We start from the raw sequence: 13,881 nt of genomic DNA, 5'->3' as shown, positions 1-13,881 counted from the left end.
TTTAAAAATGATAACTTCATTACATGGCAACACATTGCATTCTTATTCCAAAACAAAAAAAAATTTTATAGAACAGCATTATTTTACATAGTTTTGCAAATCCCTTTAACGTCTGATGCATTTTCATACCTGCCTCTGAATTCAACATTACAATGTTATTTTAGCTGAAGCATGTTAAGAAAATCTAGCCTCACATAGATATGTGGTCAGAAAAGAGGATAATTTTAACATGCATCATAATATTATGATGAAAATATTTTTAACACTGCAGACCTCAAAAGGGTCTGAGGGACTTGAGAAAACTAAGGTCAAGGTAGGTGAAGTGACTTGCCCACAGTTACACAGGTATTAAACAGCAGGGTTAGGATTTGAATCCAGGTAGAGTTTTCTTTCTACTCCATCTCATTATATACTTGTGTCCTTCAATAGAACATAAACTACTTGAAGGCAAATAGTTACCTTTTGTTCTCTGGATCTCCAGTATCCAGCATGGTGCCTGGCATAGAACAAACATTTAATGAATACCTCAGTTAAGTCAACAAGCATTTCTCAAGAGGCAACGAGCATTTCTTAACCATCAACTACACACCAGGCACTGTGCTGAACACTGAGGACACAAAGTAAAAGACATTTTAAAAAGAAATACAATATAATGAGGGACACAACATGCAAACAACTGGGTACCACATATACAAACACACACAGAGGTTAAACTGGAGATAGTCTCAAAGTGAAAGCACCAAGTTTAAGGAGTAACGGGAAAGGCTTCTTGCAGGAGATGGGACTTTTAAAGGAGACTGAAGGAAACCAGAGAAGCTGGAAGGTAAAAATAAAGAGGAAGAGAGTTCCAAGAATGGGAAGGACAAATGAAGAATATTAAGTGATTGATAATATTTCTATTTCTAGGCAAATGTAAAGTGCCTTATGTTAGTCTCAATAAAAGTTTGTTGAATTTCTCTAAATGAATATTCACATATAGAAATTATTTTCAATGGGACCAAGTCTATATTATGAAACTATACTGAGGTTTGACTAGACCTCTCTTCTCCTTTCCAGATTTAAATTCTTCTATAACAAATATCTAAAGGACTAAAACCTCCAAGAAGGCAGTTATTTTCAATTAGCTACAAAAGACCGATATAGAACAAAAAGGCAAAATTACTCCAATGAGGTTTTCATTATAGGAAGAAATTTCTAATGAAAAGCTGTCTAACCAAATGGAATACTATTTGAAATAGCAAGTACCCTAGTCCTAGAAATATTCAAGTTTCAAATACTATAAAATAGGATTCTTGCCTGGAGTAGGAAATCTGATTAGATTATTTTTAATGCTTATGACAATTTTAAAAAATGGTATAGAGTTGTTTTTTTTTAAAAATATAATTACTTATAGAGGCTTTATTGAGAAAACCAGGGATTTTAGGTGTTAGCATGAGGGCCCATCTTCTTGCCAAATATAGGGCACTATGTTGACAAAGTATCAGCTCGAAAGCCATTCTTCTTCTGTTACCCACTTTGAATCTGACCTTACTTTTTTAATCCAGGTCAGAGAACCAAGACTTTACCTTCTAGAATTAGACCAACCATTTCAAGAGTTACAAGGGGATCTGTCTCCCAAAACAACTTCATCCTCAAAAGAGGAGCCATTTTGAAGCAGACCCTGGTATTCAGAAGCAATGAGACGTACCCCGATCAGAGAGACAGGATTTTCTCCCCAAACCTTGAGTATGTGTAGGTCTTGAACAGAGACAAACAACTGCATGGCTACAATGCAGACATACCTGTTCTGCTCCAGCAAAAACTGCTACTAGCCTTCTCACTTGGCTTCCCCATACCCAAGCCCACTGCAAAAACATTCAAACTATAACTCACTGCCACACTCTACTCCTCCTCCCCATCTCAACTTGCCTATTACCATAAACGGTACCAGATTATCCCCGACACCCAGGATGGAAACCACAGAATCATCCGTTATTCTTCTTCCTACAAACTCCATAATCACCACAAATTCTTCCTTTGAAATGTTTCTCTAAATCTATCTTTTCCCTCTATTCCAGGAACTCTGCAGTCAATTCTAACAGTTCCATAGAACTGCAACAGCTCCAGGGAAGTGCTTCTAATCTCTGCCTTTTTTAGTCCAACCTTGACACTACTGCTGTTACAATGTCACCAAAACCATACAATGGCAACTAAGTACAAAATTCTGAGCCTGATCAGGTCCATAACTCTCCACAATATAGTCTCATCTTAACCAACCATATTTTCCCAACATTTCCCTTATCTTAGCCAATTTTTATCTCCCTAGGGTTCTCCAAAGACAATACTTCATTCTAGTCAATCCAATATCGTAACGATTACCCAAATACACCATTCACTTTTCCATCTGAGTCTTTTGACAGATAATGTGCCACCTGCTAGGCATTATGTTCCTCAGTTCCTGTCCAGATCTTCCCTCTCATTGAAATCCCATCACCTGCTTGAAGCCTTCCTTCCTCAAGCCCACAATGATCTCTCCTTAACTCCCATTATCACTAACTGTATACATCACTCATCTTGATACATAATTACATAGTGCCTTAACTTCTATTTAACTGCTCCATCTGTCTGTCTTTTTCCCCTTGAGACTGCTTCAAGCTCTTTAGTGTACTACTAACACAGTTTAATTGCTCAAAGCAAATTTACTAAACTGAACTAAGTTTGAAATAAGTTTTTCAGGAAAAAAAATGCTGTCTGGTACAGATTTGTTTTAAAGTTTAAAGAGATGAAAACATAATAACTTTACTATTGTGAAGGATTATCCTTCTGTTTGCCTTTTCTCCTTCTTAAAAAAAAAGTCAGAGAGACACTACTTCGAAAGAATAGAAAAATCAGTCTTGCTTCTTATATGTCAAATCCCCCTCCTATAAAATACCATTACAAAGCAAAGTACACCATAATGAATGAATTTACAAGATCCAAGTGATGCTTCCTAGTAAAAGTTCTTTACTGTTCTTTACAGTTAAAATGAACCACAGCAAATAACAAAGTATGGAAATATTTTCTCCTCTAAATGGCAATCTTATTTAAAGTGTATTAGTTTGGAAAATTGCTGAAGCAAATATAGTAAATATATTTAATGGAATACTATTACAATGTAAGGAGCAACAAATCTTAAAGAAGTTGGAAGAACAGGGCAGCTAGGTAGCGCAGTGGATAAAGCACCGGCCCTGGATTCAGAAAGACCTGAGTTCAAATCCGGCCTCAGACACATAACACTTACTAGCTGTGTGACTCTGGGCAAGTCACTTAACCCCACTGCCTAACCAAAAAATAAATTTTTTTTTTCAGGCAATCAGAGTTAAGTGATTTGCCCAAGGTCACACAGCTAGTAAGTGTCTGAGGACCAATTTGACCTCATGTCTTTCTGATTCCAGGCCCAATGTTCTATCCACTGCATCACCTAGCAGTCCTTAACAAAATACTTTTAAAAATCCTGATTTACAGACCACTCTAGGTTAAGAAACCTTGGCTTAGATCAAAATAATGATGTTTTGCAACAACAATTAATTGCAGTTCATTTAACTTTAACTATGGTAGTTCACATTATAACAGCAGGAGAATGGGGAAGGAAATCATTACAGTAGACTTTGAACGAAACAAAATGTTTCAACTCTGATATCCTCAAACTGACACGATTTTGTTGAATATCCTATACTCAACAATCAAAACTCCTAAAACATTAGAGCAGGAAGGGCCCTTAAAGATCATTTAGTCTAATCCCCTCTTTTTATAAAATGAAAAAAATTTCTAAATCAAAATTTACTCATTTAATAGATACCATGTAATAGAAAAATAAAGGGGATTAAGCACTAGACCTGTGATTTCACTGGTATAGTGAACTCCATGAATGAGGAAACTCTACCAGTGCAGGTCGGCACCCTCTCTGCAACTTAACAGTCTTACAGAGTTGCCTAGGGCACTGAGAGGTTAAGTGACTTACCCAGGGTCACACAGAATATGTCAGAGGCAGGACTTGAACCCAGGTCTTCCTGGCTCCAAGGCCAGCTCTCTACGCCATGCTGCCTCTCCAAAAAGAAACAAACAAAACAAAAAACAAAACAAACAAAAAAAAAAGAGAAAATATTTTATATATACACATATACATTTATATACACACAAAATACAACTTTTAAAAGTTAATTTCATAGGAACAAAGTTTTCACCTATTTTCAAGCAGCAATAAACATTCCTCCAAAGTTTATAGTCTTCCTATATTTCAGTAGGAGAAGAAAGTGAAGGATGCAGGAAGTCTGGGATATCTGGCCACCAGAAGTTCCAAGAATTATATGGCATGAATCAGAACAAATGAGGGCCCCTCTTGGATTCAATGGTTTATTCAGTCATGTGACTCTGGAATGATATTTGCAATCACTGTGAACCAAAAGAAACATAACCACTGTACTTCCTGTAAAGTCTAATATAATACAGTAATACAAAAATTAGAGATCTTAAAAAGAAAAAAGTTACATGTGAAAGATGCACACCACGTTATTATTGCCTTGTCTGTTTTTCAATACCTATAAATGGTGTTCTTTGTTGCCTCACAGCCTTATGGTCCAAAAAGAGGAAAAAGTTGGTTACAGCTAGAAGGAGCTTGGGTAATTATGTCCCCAAGGGATGCAATGCCAAGCACTCCATTAAACACTGGGAATACAAATACAGAAAAGATACTCCCTACCCCAAAGGGGGAGACAGCATACACCGTTTTACATAATGGCCAGGAAAGGGTAAAGTCACAGGGGTGGAGAATGGAGTCATACAGCAGATGATGGTCATGCCCATTCCTGGAGCAAAGATAGCATTTATTTGATTAGTATTCCCAGTGGATAAAGTGGAAATGAAGTATGCACTTGATGACATGAAAAAACAAAAAAGCATTTATTAAGTGTTTACTATGTACAAAACAAGAAGATAGCATAGTGGGATGGCTAGGGCACGGCTGGTCAACTGCAGTCTCACCAGTCACCTTTTCTCTCTTTTCTTCCACATGTCATTCTTCCTCAGTGCATGTGAATCACTCCCACTGATTCAATTAGCACCTTTACTCAGATGCTCCTAAATCTATAGATCTAGCTCTGTCTCCCCAGAGTGCCAGTCCTGCACCTCCAACTGTCTCTGCTTACTGAAGACCAGAATGTAACACTCACACCTCTAAAATAAAACTCTTAATCTAAGACCTTCTAACTCTCTTACAAACTTTACTATTTTTATTGAAAACATCATCATTTTTCCTACAGTGCAGATTTGATGTCTTTGAATTGTTCACCCTCCCTCACCCTCTCACTTCCACTAAATTTCCAAGTCCTGTCAATTCTACTTCCAATCAAACCATCAACAAGCATTGGTTTATTTAGTGTCAGACCTTAAAAGCTAGGTTCTAGAGACAGAGATTCAAAATTGAGACATTCCCTGCCTCCAAGAAGCTTACCTTGTGCTAGGAGGACACATTCACAGATAGATGCTATAGAATTTTTTTTTCTAATAAGCATTGATGGGGAAAAGGCACTAACAACTAGAGAAAGCAAGGAAAGGCATTTTGAAAGCAATGGATCTGAGCCTTGGAAAGAACTAGAGGTTTCAAAAGGCAAAGGGTAAAAGGAAGAGGCAGAATGCAGTCAAAACATAAATTTTCATACATTCCTCTCTTGAGTTTTGGTTGTCACATGTGGCGTTATGGACCAGATGGACCTTGAGGCTCCTAGCAGCCCTTACATTCTACAATCCTCCTCAGTCCAACTTCTTTTGTCTTTTCCATTTCCACTTCTTGTATATAAGCATGTGTGACTAGACTACCTCTAACTCTGCTTACATCCTTGACAGTCAAAGATCCTCAGTACTTCAATCTCCCTGCTTCTCAGTATCACCACATCTCCAAGGCTCCTTCCAATCCTGACATTCTTCAATACTCAGTCCCTGCATCTCACTAAGGTTCAGCTCCCCATTGTGTCAAATGAGGTCCTTAAACTGAATGATCTCTTAAAGCTTTGACATTCTCTGACTCTCATGGAGTCCTCCTCCTTGAGGCTCATTATACCTATGTTCCTCAGTGCAAATAGTTTTGATTATTTCCCCCCTTTCCCTCCCTACTTTTTACCTTGGATTTGTACCCTTGCCTGTCCTCTATGGGAAACGAATGCACACAATCTAATCTGAGCCCTTGCTGGAATACAACAATACCCTCATAAATTCCCTAATCTGATTCCCCATAGTACCCAATTCGAACCTCTTCTCCCCTCTCCACAACAACCACGTAACACTTCTCACATAATGTTGATATGCTAATTACAAGAGTTCTTAACTATAAAAATTTCCTAAGAACTTCTATTTATTAATATTCTATAAGCTTAATTCCAGTGCATGCTTGTATTTGAAAGCATCAGAATACACCTTTTTATATTATTCTCTAGGTCAGACTTCTCTAATTTATATTACAGTGTCTGTAAATTAGTCCAAATTATTGAGTTTTTACTATGATTATAAAATTCAAGACAATTTACTGAAACTAATGACTCAAATAAAGCTGTTAACTAAACAATTAAAACTGACAATGGAACTATAAAGAGGAGACCAAATTAGTAAAACCTTGATTAACCAGAACTCTAAATAATTTTTTAACATGTCTTTTTAGGGAAAAGAAAAAGATGACAAAAATCTGATTCAATAACTGTTCTATTTAAATAACAAATTTCCTGTGTGTGTCCTTAACTCAGTACAAATTCAGTTCAATATTCTTCTGGCAAATATTTTGGAAAGGAAAAAACTCACCTCTACTAAAAATAAAAATTAGAAAATTTCCCCAGTTCAATAGTAAGAAACTGAACTAATATTTTAAAGTTTTAGATTAGTTAGAAAATAAACTAATTCACTGTTCTATTAACATATTCTTAAACAATTTTTTAAACAATGAAGCATATAAAAAGATATTCAAGCTATCTATAGCCAATCAAAAAATGTTCCACTAATATTTACACAAATTCACATTAAAGTCTCATATCCATCAGACTGGAAAATTACCCACCCACCCCCAAAAAAGGAAAATGATAAATACAAAAGGAAATATGGGGAAACAGGCACATTTATGCACTGTTAGGGAAACTGAATTGGTACAGCCATTCTGGAAACAAATTTGGAACTAAGCCCCAAAAGTTACTAACCTGTGACCCTTTGACCCAGAGATACCACTACTAGGCCTATACTTGAAAAAGATCAAAGAAAGAGGAAAGGGTTCTATATGTACAAAAAATATTTATAACAACTCCTTTTCTTGGTGGCAAAGTATTAGAAATTAAGAGGGTGATGTCCATCACTTGGGGAAAGGTTAAATAAATTATAGTCTATTAACATAATACTACTGCGCTGTAAAAAATTATGAAAGACAGCTTCAGAGAAACCTAGGAGACTTGTATGGATGGATGCAGGGTGAAGTGAGTAGAACCAGGAGAACAATTTATACTATAATAACAACATTGTAAAGGAAACAACTTTGAAAGATTTAAGAACTCTTATCAATTCAATGATTAAACACAATTTCAGAAAAATGATGACAAAACAATCTCCTATAACCTAAGAGACATAAGGGACTAAACAGAAGGAATGAGATAAACTTTGAGACACGGCCAATAGGAATTTTTTTTGGGGGGGGGCGCACTTCACTAAGCATATATGTTACAAAGTTTTTTGTTTTTTCCTTTTTTATTCCCACCAGAGGAGGAGGAGGGAGAAGGAACAAATGAATATTTGATAACTGAAAAACAAAAATTTAAGTGAAGTATAATTGGTACTATCTTTGTGCATGGTTAATATTTAAATGGAGGATAATATATGTATGTATGTACAAGTTGGAACAATATCCTCACCCCTTCCCCTATGTAAGTAAGGACAGTCTTTCCATTAAAGTTTTTGAGACCTTCCTGGAAAGGTGGTTGGCCCATGGGACCAGAAGCTCCGATTGCTGATATCACTTCCTCAAAACCAGAGAACAAAGCATCTAAGAGGAATTCCAGGGGAACTCTGATGCTAAGCTAGTAGATCAGGATGGGCAACTTAGGCAAGGGAGCTTCCCTCTGCTGAATTAACTGGCATCTTCAATGCCTCTTCTTGTTGGAATATCCTGCTGTAATGAAGGAAATCTCTTTTTGTTAACTGTTGAACAACCTATAAGAATTGCATCTATCAAACCTAAACTATCAGGGGAGTGGCTCTTAGGCCCAGCCCAAAACAGTGTTTAGTATTTTTACATAAGATTTTATTTCTACTCTTGAAGCTCAATAAACCACCTGAGTAAACCGAAGCACCTCAAGTACCTAACTCCATTTTCACATATCAAAATGGCAAAAAGTGTATCTAAAATAAAAGTTAAGCACTATTGACATTGACGGACAAACAGTAAACAATAAATAAAAGAGTTATACAGTAATCACTAAACACTAGAAGTAGGAGACATAGAAATCAGGAAACTACTCTTTCTACTTCTAAAAAGGCTTTTCTTTCATGAAAAATCTTTTTAGACCAGTTGTCATTTATTTATTAGAAAGATCATGGTGAAGAACTCAAGTATAGAATAGATGACTGTCAGGGATTCAATGCAGAAAAGATTTAGGAATAGTTGGGACTAGCTGACTTTCAACACAAAGAATAAAGAATTTATGACTGTGAGGAGGCAGAGCCAAATGGCAGTGATAGGAAGCAATGTAGTAAGCTACCTCCACAAACTCTTCTAGAATGATCTAGAAAATTCACCAAATGAAATATTGACAGGAAAATGAAAAAAAAAAAATCACAGCTGAGTTGTTTATTCAGCCCAACTCAGCATAGGGAGATAGATAGGGAAGTCTGTAGAAAGCAGAGACAGGGCTGAGCATGGGCACTGAGGGAAAATAGGTCCCATACAGAGTACCACCAGGCTCATGCTAATAAAAGCAAACTCACAACTTTGTTACCACCTACTCAGTTGTGTGTCACAGGTACAAGACACAGTGAGAAGAGAACCTGTGCACAAGGGTGGTGTTCCCAGGCAGGGAGGCCCTGGGTGGTAAACTGAGAAAGGAGAAAGTTCAAAAGTGAGCAGCAGCAGTGTGGCTCAGGCCCCAAGCTCGGAGCAGGGTCTCACTTTCAGCATCTAGTGCAGCCTGCAGTGGAATAACCAAGGCAGGAAATCCAGACCAAAGAGAAACCTACAATTGTGCCACTCTGAATCAACACAGCTTTACAGCTTTTCCAGCAGGGCAACAGTGGCTGAGTCGAAGGCCAGTCTACTATTGCTCAGACCCAAACCCAAGTCAAGAACTTGTAGATCTCAGACCAGGAGAGCAGTAATCAGTCTTTGCCTGGATCAGACCCCTTTGCAGCACTGAAAGCCTATAGGTTCCCAGTTAATTCATGAGATCCTAAAATAACACAACACTAAATATCACAAGAATGCTGCAATAGGACTAGCCCAGATCTTTCCTCCTGGGGCAGAGTCCAGCCCTAACATCAAGTCTGAAGTCAGGAAGTAGGCTGGAATAACTGGAAAACAAAAAAAGAACCTCATCATAATGAGCTATTATGATGGCAAGAATGTTCAAGACACAAACACAGAAGAGAATGACTATAAAATATCTACAAGTACTGTCTGAGAGAAAAACACAGGTTGGCCACAAACTCCAACTAGAATTCCTGGAGGAGATGAAGCAAGAGTTTTCTGTTTTGTTTTGTTTTTGTTTCTGCTTTTTGGTGAGGCAATCGCTGTTAAGTGACTTGCCCAGGGTCACACAGCTAGTAAGTATCAAGTGTCTGAGGCCATATTTGAACTTAGGTCCTCCTGACTCCAGGGCCAGTGCTCTATCCACTGTGCCACCTAGCTGCCCTAAGAGTTTAAAAAAAAAAGTTTAAAATGATGTTGTAAATGGAATAAGAGCACTGGAAGAAAAAATTGGAAAGGAAATGAGAGCTATGAAAGAAAGAATGGGAAAGTGAATTAACAGCTTGGCACAATAAGTTTAAAACCTTGTCCAAGCAACAAACTCCCTGAAAATTAGAATGGACCAAATAGAAGACAATGCCTTCATAAGGCAACAAGAAATATTACAACAGTCAAATGGCTGAAAACATAGAAAAAAATGTAATGTACCTCATAGCAAAAACAACGAACTAGAAAACAGATCAAGGAGAAATAAACTAAAAATCACTGGACTATCCTGAGCACCATGACAAAAAAAAAAGAGCCTAGACATCATATTTCAAGAAATCGTAAAACTGCCCAGATGTCTTGGAATCAAAAGGTAAAATGGAAACAGAAAACATCCACCAGTCACTTCCTGAAAGAAACACCAAAATGATAAGTCTAAGGAACGTCACAGCCAAAACCCAGAGCTTCCAAGAACAAAGAAAAAAATTCTGTAAACAACCTGAAAGAATTCAAATACTGAGGAGCCACAGTCAGGATCATACATGATTTAGCAGCCAGCACTATAAAGGAAAGGACAACTTAGATATGAAATTCTAGAAGACAAAGGATATGGATATACAGCCAAGAATAAGGTGCCCAGCAAAACTGAGTATAATACACTACAGAGGGAGGGAAATGGACCTTTGATGAAATAAAGGCCTTCCAAACATTCCTAATGAAAAGACTAAAAGACTAAAAACTCTGAAGATCAAACACATGAAGAAAGAAACATAAAAAGATAAACGAAAGGCCAATGACAAAGAACTAAACAAAAATAAACTGCTTAAATTGAAATAAATAGGGAGATGATGTATGTATCCCTTCAGAACCATGTCATTGGGGTTCATAGAGCAAATCCAATTAGTCAAAGCCTGAGAGTGGTTCTGTTATATCTTAGCAATCTTAAGAAAAGAATGGAAAGAGAGGGGAATAAGGAGGGTGCACACAAAAAGACATCAATACAAAGAAGGAGGAACGGTGAAAGGAGAGAAGGAACAGGTGATACTCGAACTTCACTCTCATGTGAACTGGTCAAAAGAAAAAAAATAACACACATAGAGTTGAGTACAGAAATACATCTCATTCAACAAGGAAACAAGAGGGGAAAGGGGGAAGAGGAATTACATGGAGGGTAGATTAAGGGAAGGATTAGCCCTAAGTAAAACAAACTCTAAAGATGTATAAAAATATTTATAGCTTTTTTTTGAGGTGGCAAAGAATGGGAATCTAAGGATATGCTCATCAATTGGGAAATGGATAAACAAGTTATAGTGTATGAATGTAATAGAATGCCACTGAACTCTTATCAGTATATAATGTCCAATCAGGATTCCAGGACTAATGATGAAACAATCTCCTGATAGAGAGGTGAAGAACACAGAATTCAGAACAAGACAGGTGTTTTTTTGGACATGGCCAATGTAGAAATTTGTTTTGAAATGTTTGTAATGCATTTTGTTTTCCTGTGTTCTCAACTGGGGTTAATAGAAGAGTGGTAGTGAGAAGGCATATTTTGGCTGACTAAAAAAAATTTTCTAAGGTTAAAAAGGTACTAGAGTACACTTTCTTTGCCAGAGGTTAAGGATAGGAGCAGGGAATGATGATAATAATAACAACAACAAAATTAATCTACTGACTAATTCCTAAATCGTTACTTGCAACAAGCTAATGTCACATGGTAAAATTTAGACTCTTCTAAGCATACAAATTACTCCATGATTTGGCCCAAAATATCTTCTGAATGTTACCACCAAATAACCATCTTCCAGAACCCTCCAATCTAACCAAAGGTTACTCAATCCCCTGCCTCCATGCTTTTGCTCTGTTCTATCCACCTAAAATATCTCTCTCCTTCCCTGACTAAATAAAGCTTGTTTATCCTGCAAAACCATAGTAACATTTTCCCCATAAAACCTTCCCTTCCCGACCCAACCTATATTTAATATATTCACAAAAATATTTACCAAGTGAGCCACATCACACCCATTAAGTATTCCATGCCTTTTCCCTCCTCTCTACTCTCTCTTACCTCAGTTCCCCATAGGTTCAATAATACTTCAAATCACCCAGCTTCACACAAACTCGTCTCATCCTTGACTCCTCAGACTCATTTACCCCACATATCCAGCTGTTAATCTTGTCATTTTTACCTCTATGTCTCTATACATCCCCATCTCTTCATTCACACAGCAACCAATCCATTTATAGTAATAAGTCCTCATCACTTCTTGACTATACTACTGCACTTCTAATTGGTCCCTTTGCCCCAAGCCTCTCTACTCCAAGCCATCTCCCACACTGCTGTGAAAGGAGATTTTCCTTACATGTGAGTCAGATCAAGTCAACCCTACTGGTCAACACCATCCTCCTCCTCTTCCTCCTCATTAAACTCCAATGGCTATATTTTCAGATCAAATATAAACTCCAACTTAGAATTTAGAATTCTTCTATCATCATTTACCACCTCACTACACTTCCAGATGTGATGATGAGAAACTTATTCTGCAAGATGAAACAAACACTGAAATTCACACCTCCTCACCACCCCTTGCCCATGGGGCGCGCCTGCCTCCCTCTGACTGGAAAGAGTGATGGGTGGACAGTGGAGAACTCCTCCCATATCCTTGAACATTCAAGAAAGACACTCATGGATTGACCTCATCATTTCCCACCCAGCTGCCCTCCTAGTCATCACAATTATCAGAAACTTATTTTCTCCAAAACTTCTTCAATCCTAACTAACACCTCCTTAGATGATTTCCCATCCTAGATGAAGAACTTTATTAGCCTCATGCTACCCAAACAACAACATCTCCCTCCTCCAAACCTCTTGCCCCCAGCTTTTCAGGTTCTTTTTATGTGCTGTCCTTGCCCCTTTCCTCCACCATTAGACTGTGACCTCCATGAGGACTGGGGCTGTTTCATGCCTTTCTTTGGATCCCTAGTGTTTATCACAGCACCTAGCACATAGCAGAAGCTTAAATGTTTATTGACTCTTCACAACCTGGCCTTTTTTGTTTTCCAGCGTCTTGACATATTATTCCCCTCCACAGACTGTATATCTTAGACTTTTTCCTTTTAACACAGAGCATGCCATCTCCTCCCTCCTTTGCTTCTATAATGCTTTCCAACCACTGCTCTACCTCTTAGAAGTCCTGGCTTCCTTCAAACACCACTCTCTACAGGAGACCTCTAATGGGATCCCATCCCCTAACCCCCAATCACTAGTGCCTTCCGGTCCCTAGTACTCATGTTTCATGTAGATACAGGATGGGAATTATTTCACTTTTATCTCTGCATCCATAGCATTTAGCACTGATGGTGAATGCATTTAATAAATGCTTGAAAACTGATTTTGAATGCCTGTGATTAGCATAGTGGGTTTTTTTTGGTAACATGCTTAATAAAGGGTTAATTTCAATAGATGGGAAAAATGACATTCATGTTACTGAAAAAATAAAATATGTAATAAGACTTACTTTTCCCTGTTGTTATTCCAACCCCTAATTGTTCCCTTCAATATTAAAATGAATAGTTCAAAAAGCTCATCCTAACATTATATTTTTGATTAAACTAAGAACAAAAGGCAAATTAGCTGTGTGGCCCTGAGTATACCAGTATTTCTGAGAATCAATTCCTCAGCTATAGAATGAAAGGGCTTGATTAGAAAAATTCTAAGGTTGCTTTCTGCCCTAAAATCTAGGATATTTCATAGAGAACGCTTTGTAAAGATTTTAATTCCTCTAATCCTGGGGTCAGCAAATTACAGCCAGAAAGCCAAATCTGGCTTTATTTTAAAATGTAAAAGCCATCCTTAGCTCAAAGTTCACAAAAAACAGAATTTGCCCAATTTGCCTACCTCTGCCCTAATCTAAAACTACCATATTTTAAAGATAAAATATTTCAAAAGAAAA

General features: G+C 37.4%; 1 protein-coding gene across 5 annotated transcripts in view; it reads right to left on the bottom strand.

Annotated features, from left to right (window-relative positions):
* The window catches only part of PTBP3 (polypyrimidine tract binding protein 3), a 103,756-nt gene that overhangs the window by 53,235 nt on the left and 36,640 nt on the right, over positions 1-13,881 (bottom strand). The window contains exon 1 of one of the 5 annotated variants that reach the window (XM_020972422.2): positions 4,203-4,380. The exons of 3 other annotated variants lie outside the window; for them this stretch is intronic. The gene's annotated coding sequence lies outside the window, so the exon portion shown is untranslated. Of the gene's footprint in view, positions 1-3,979; positions 4,063-4,202; positions 4,381-13,881 lie in introns of those variants that run through there. One more of the 5 variants, XM_078152857.1, reaches the window with a different exon arrangement.

Source organism: Phascolarctos cinereus, unplaced genomic scaffold (assembly GCF_003287225.1).
Source record: "Phascolarctos cinereus isolate Bilbo 61053 unplaced genomic scaffold, phaCin_HiC Scaffold_4;HRSCAF=312, whole genome shotgun sequence".
Classification (NCBI taxonomy): Eukaryota; Metazoa; Chordata; class Mammalia; order Diprotodontia; family Phascolarctidae; genus Phascolarctos; species Phascolarctos cinereus.
This window is presented reverse-complemented; position numbering and strand designations above follow the sequence as displayed.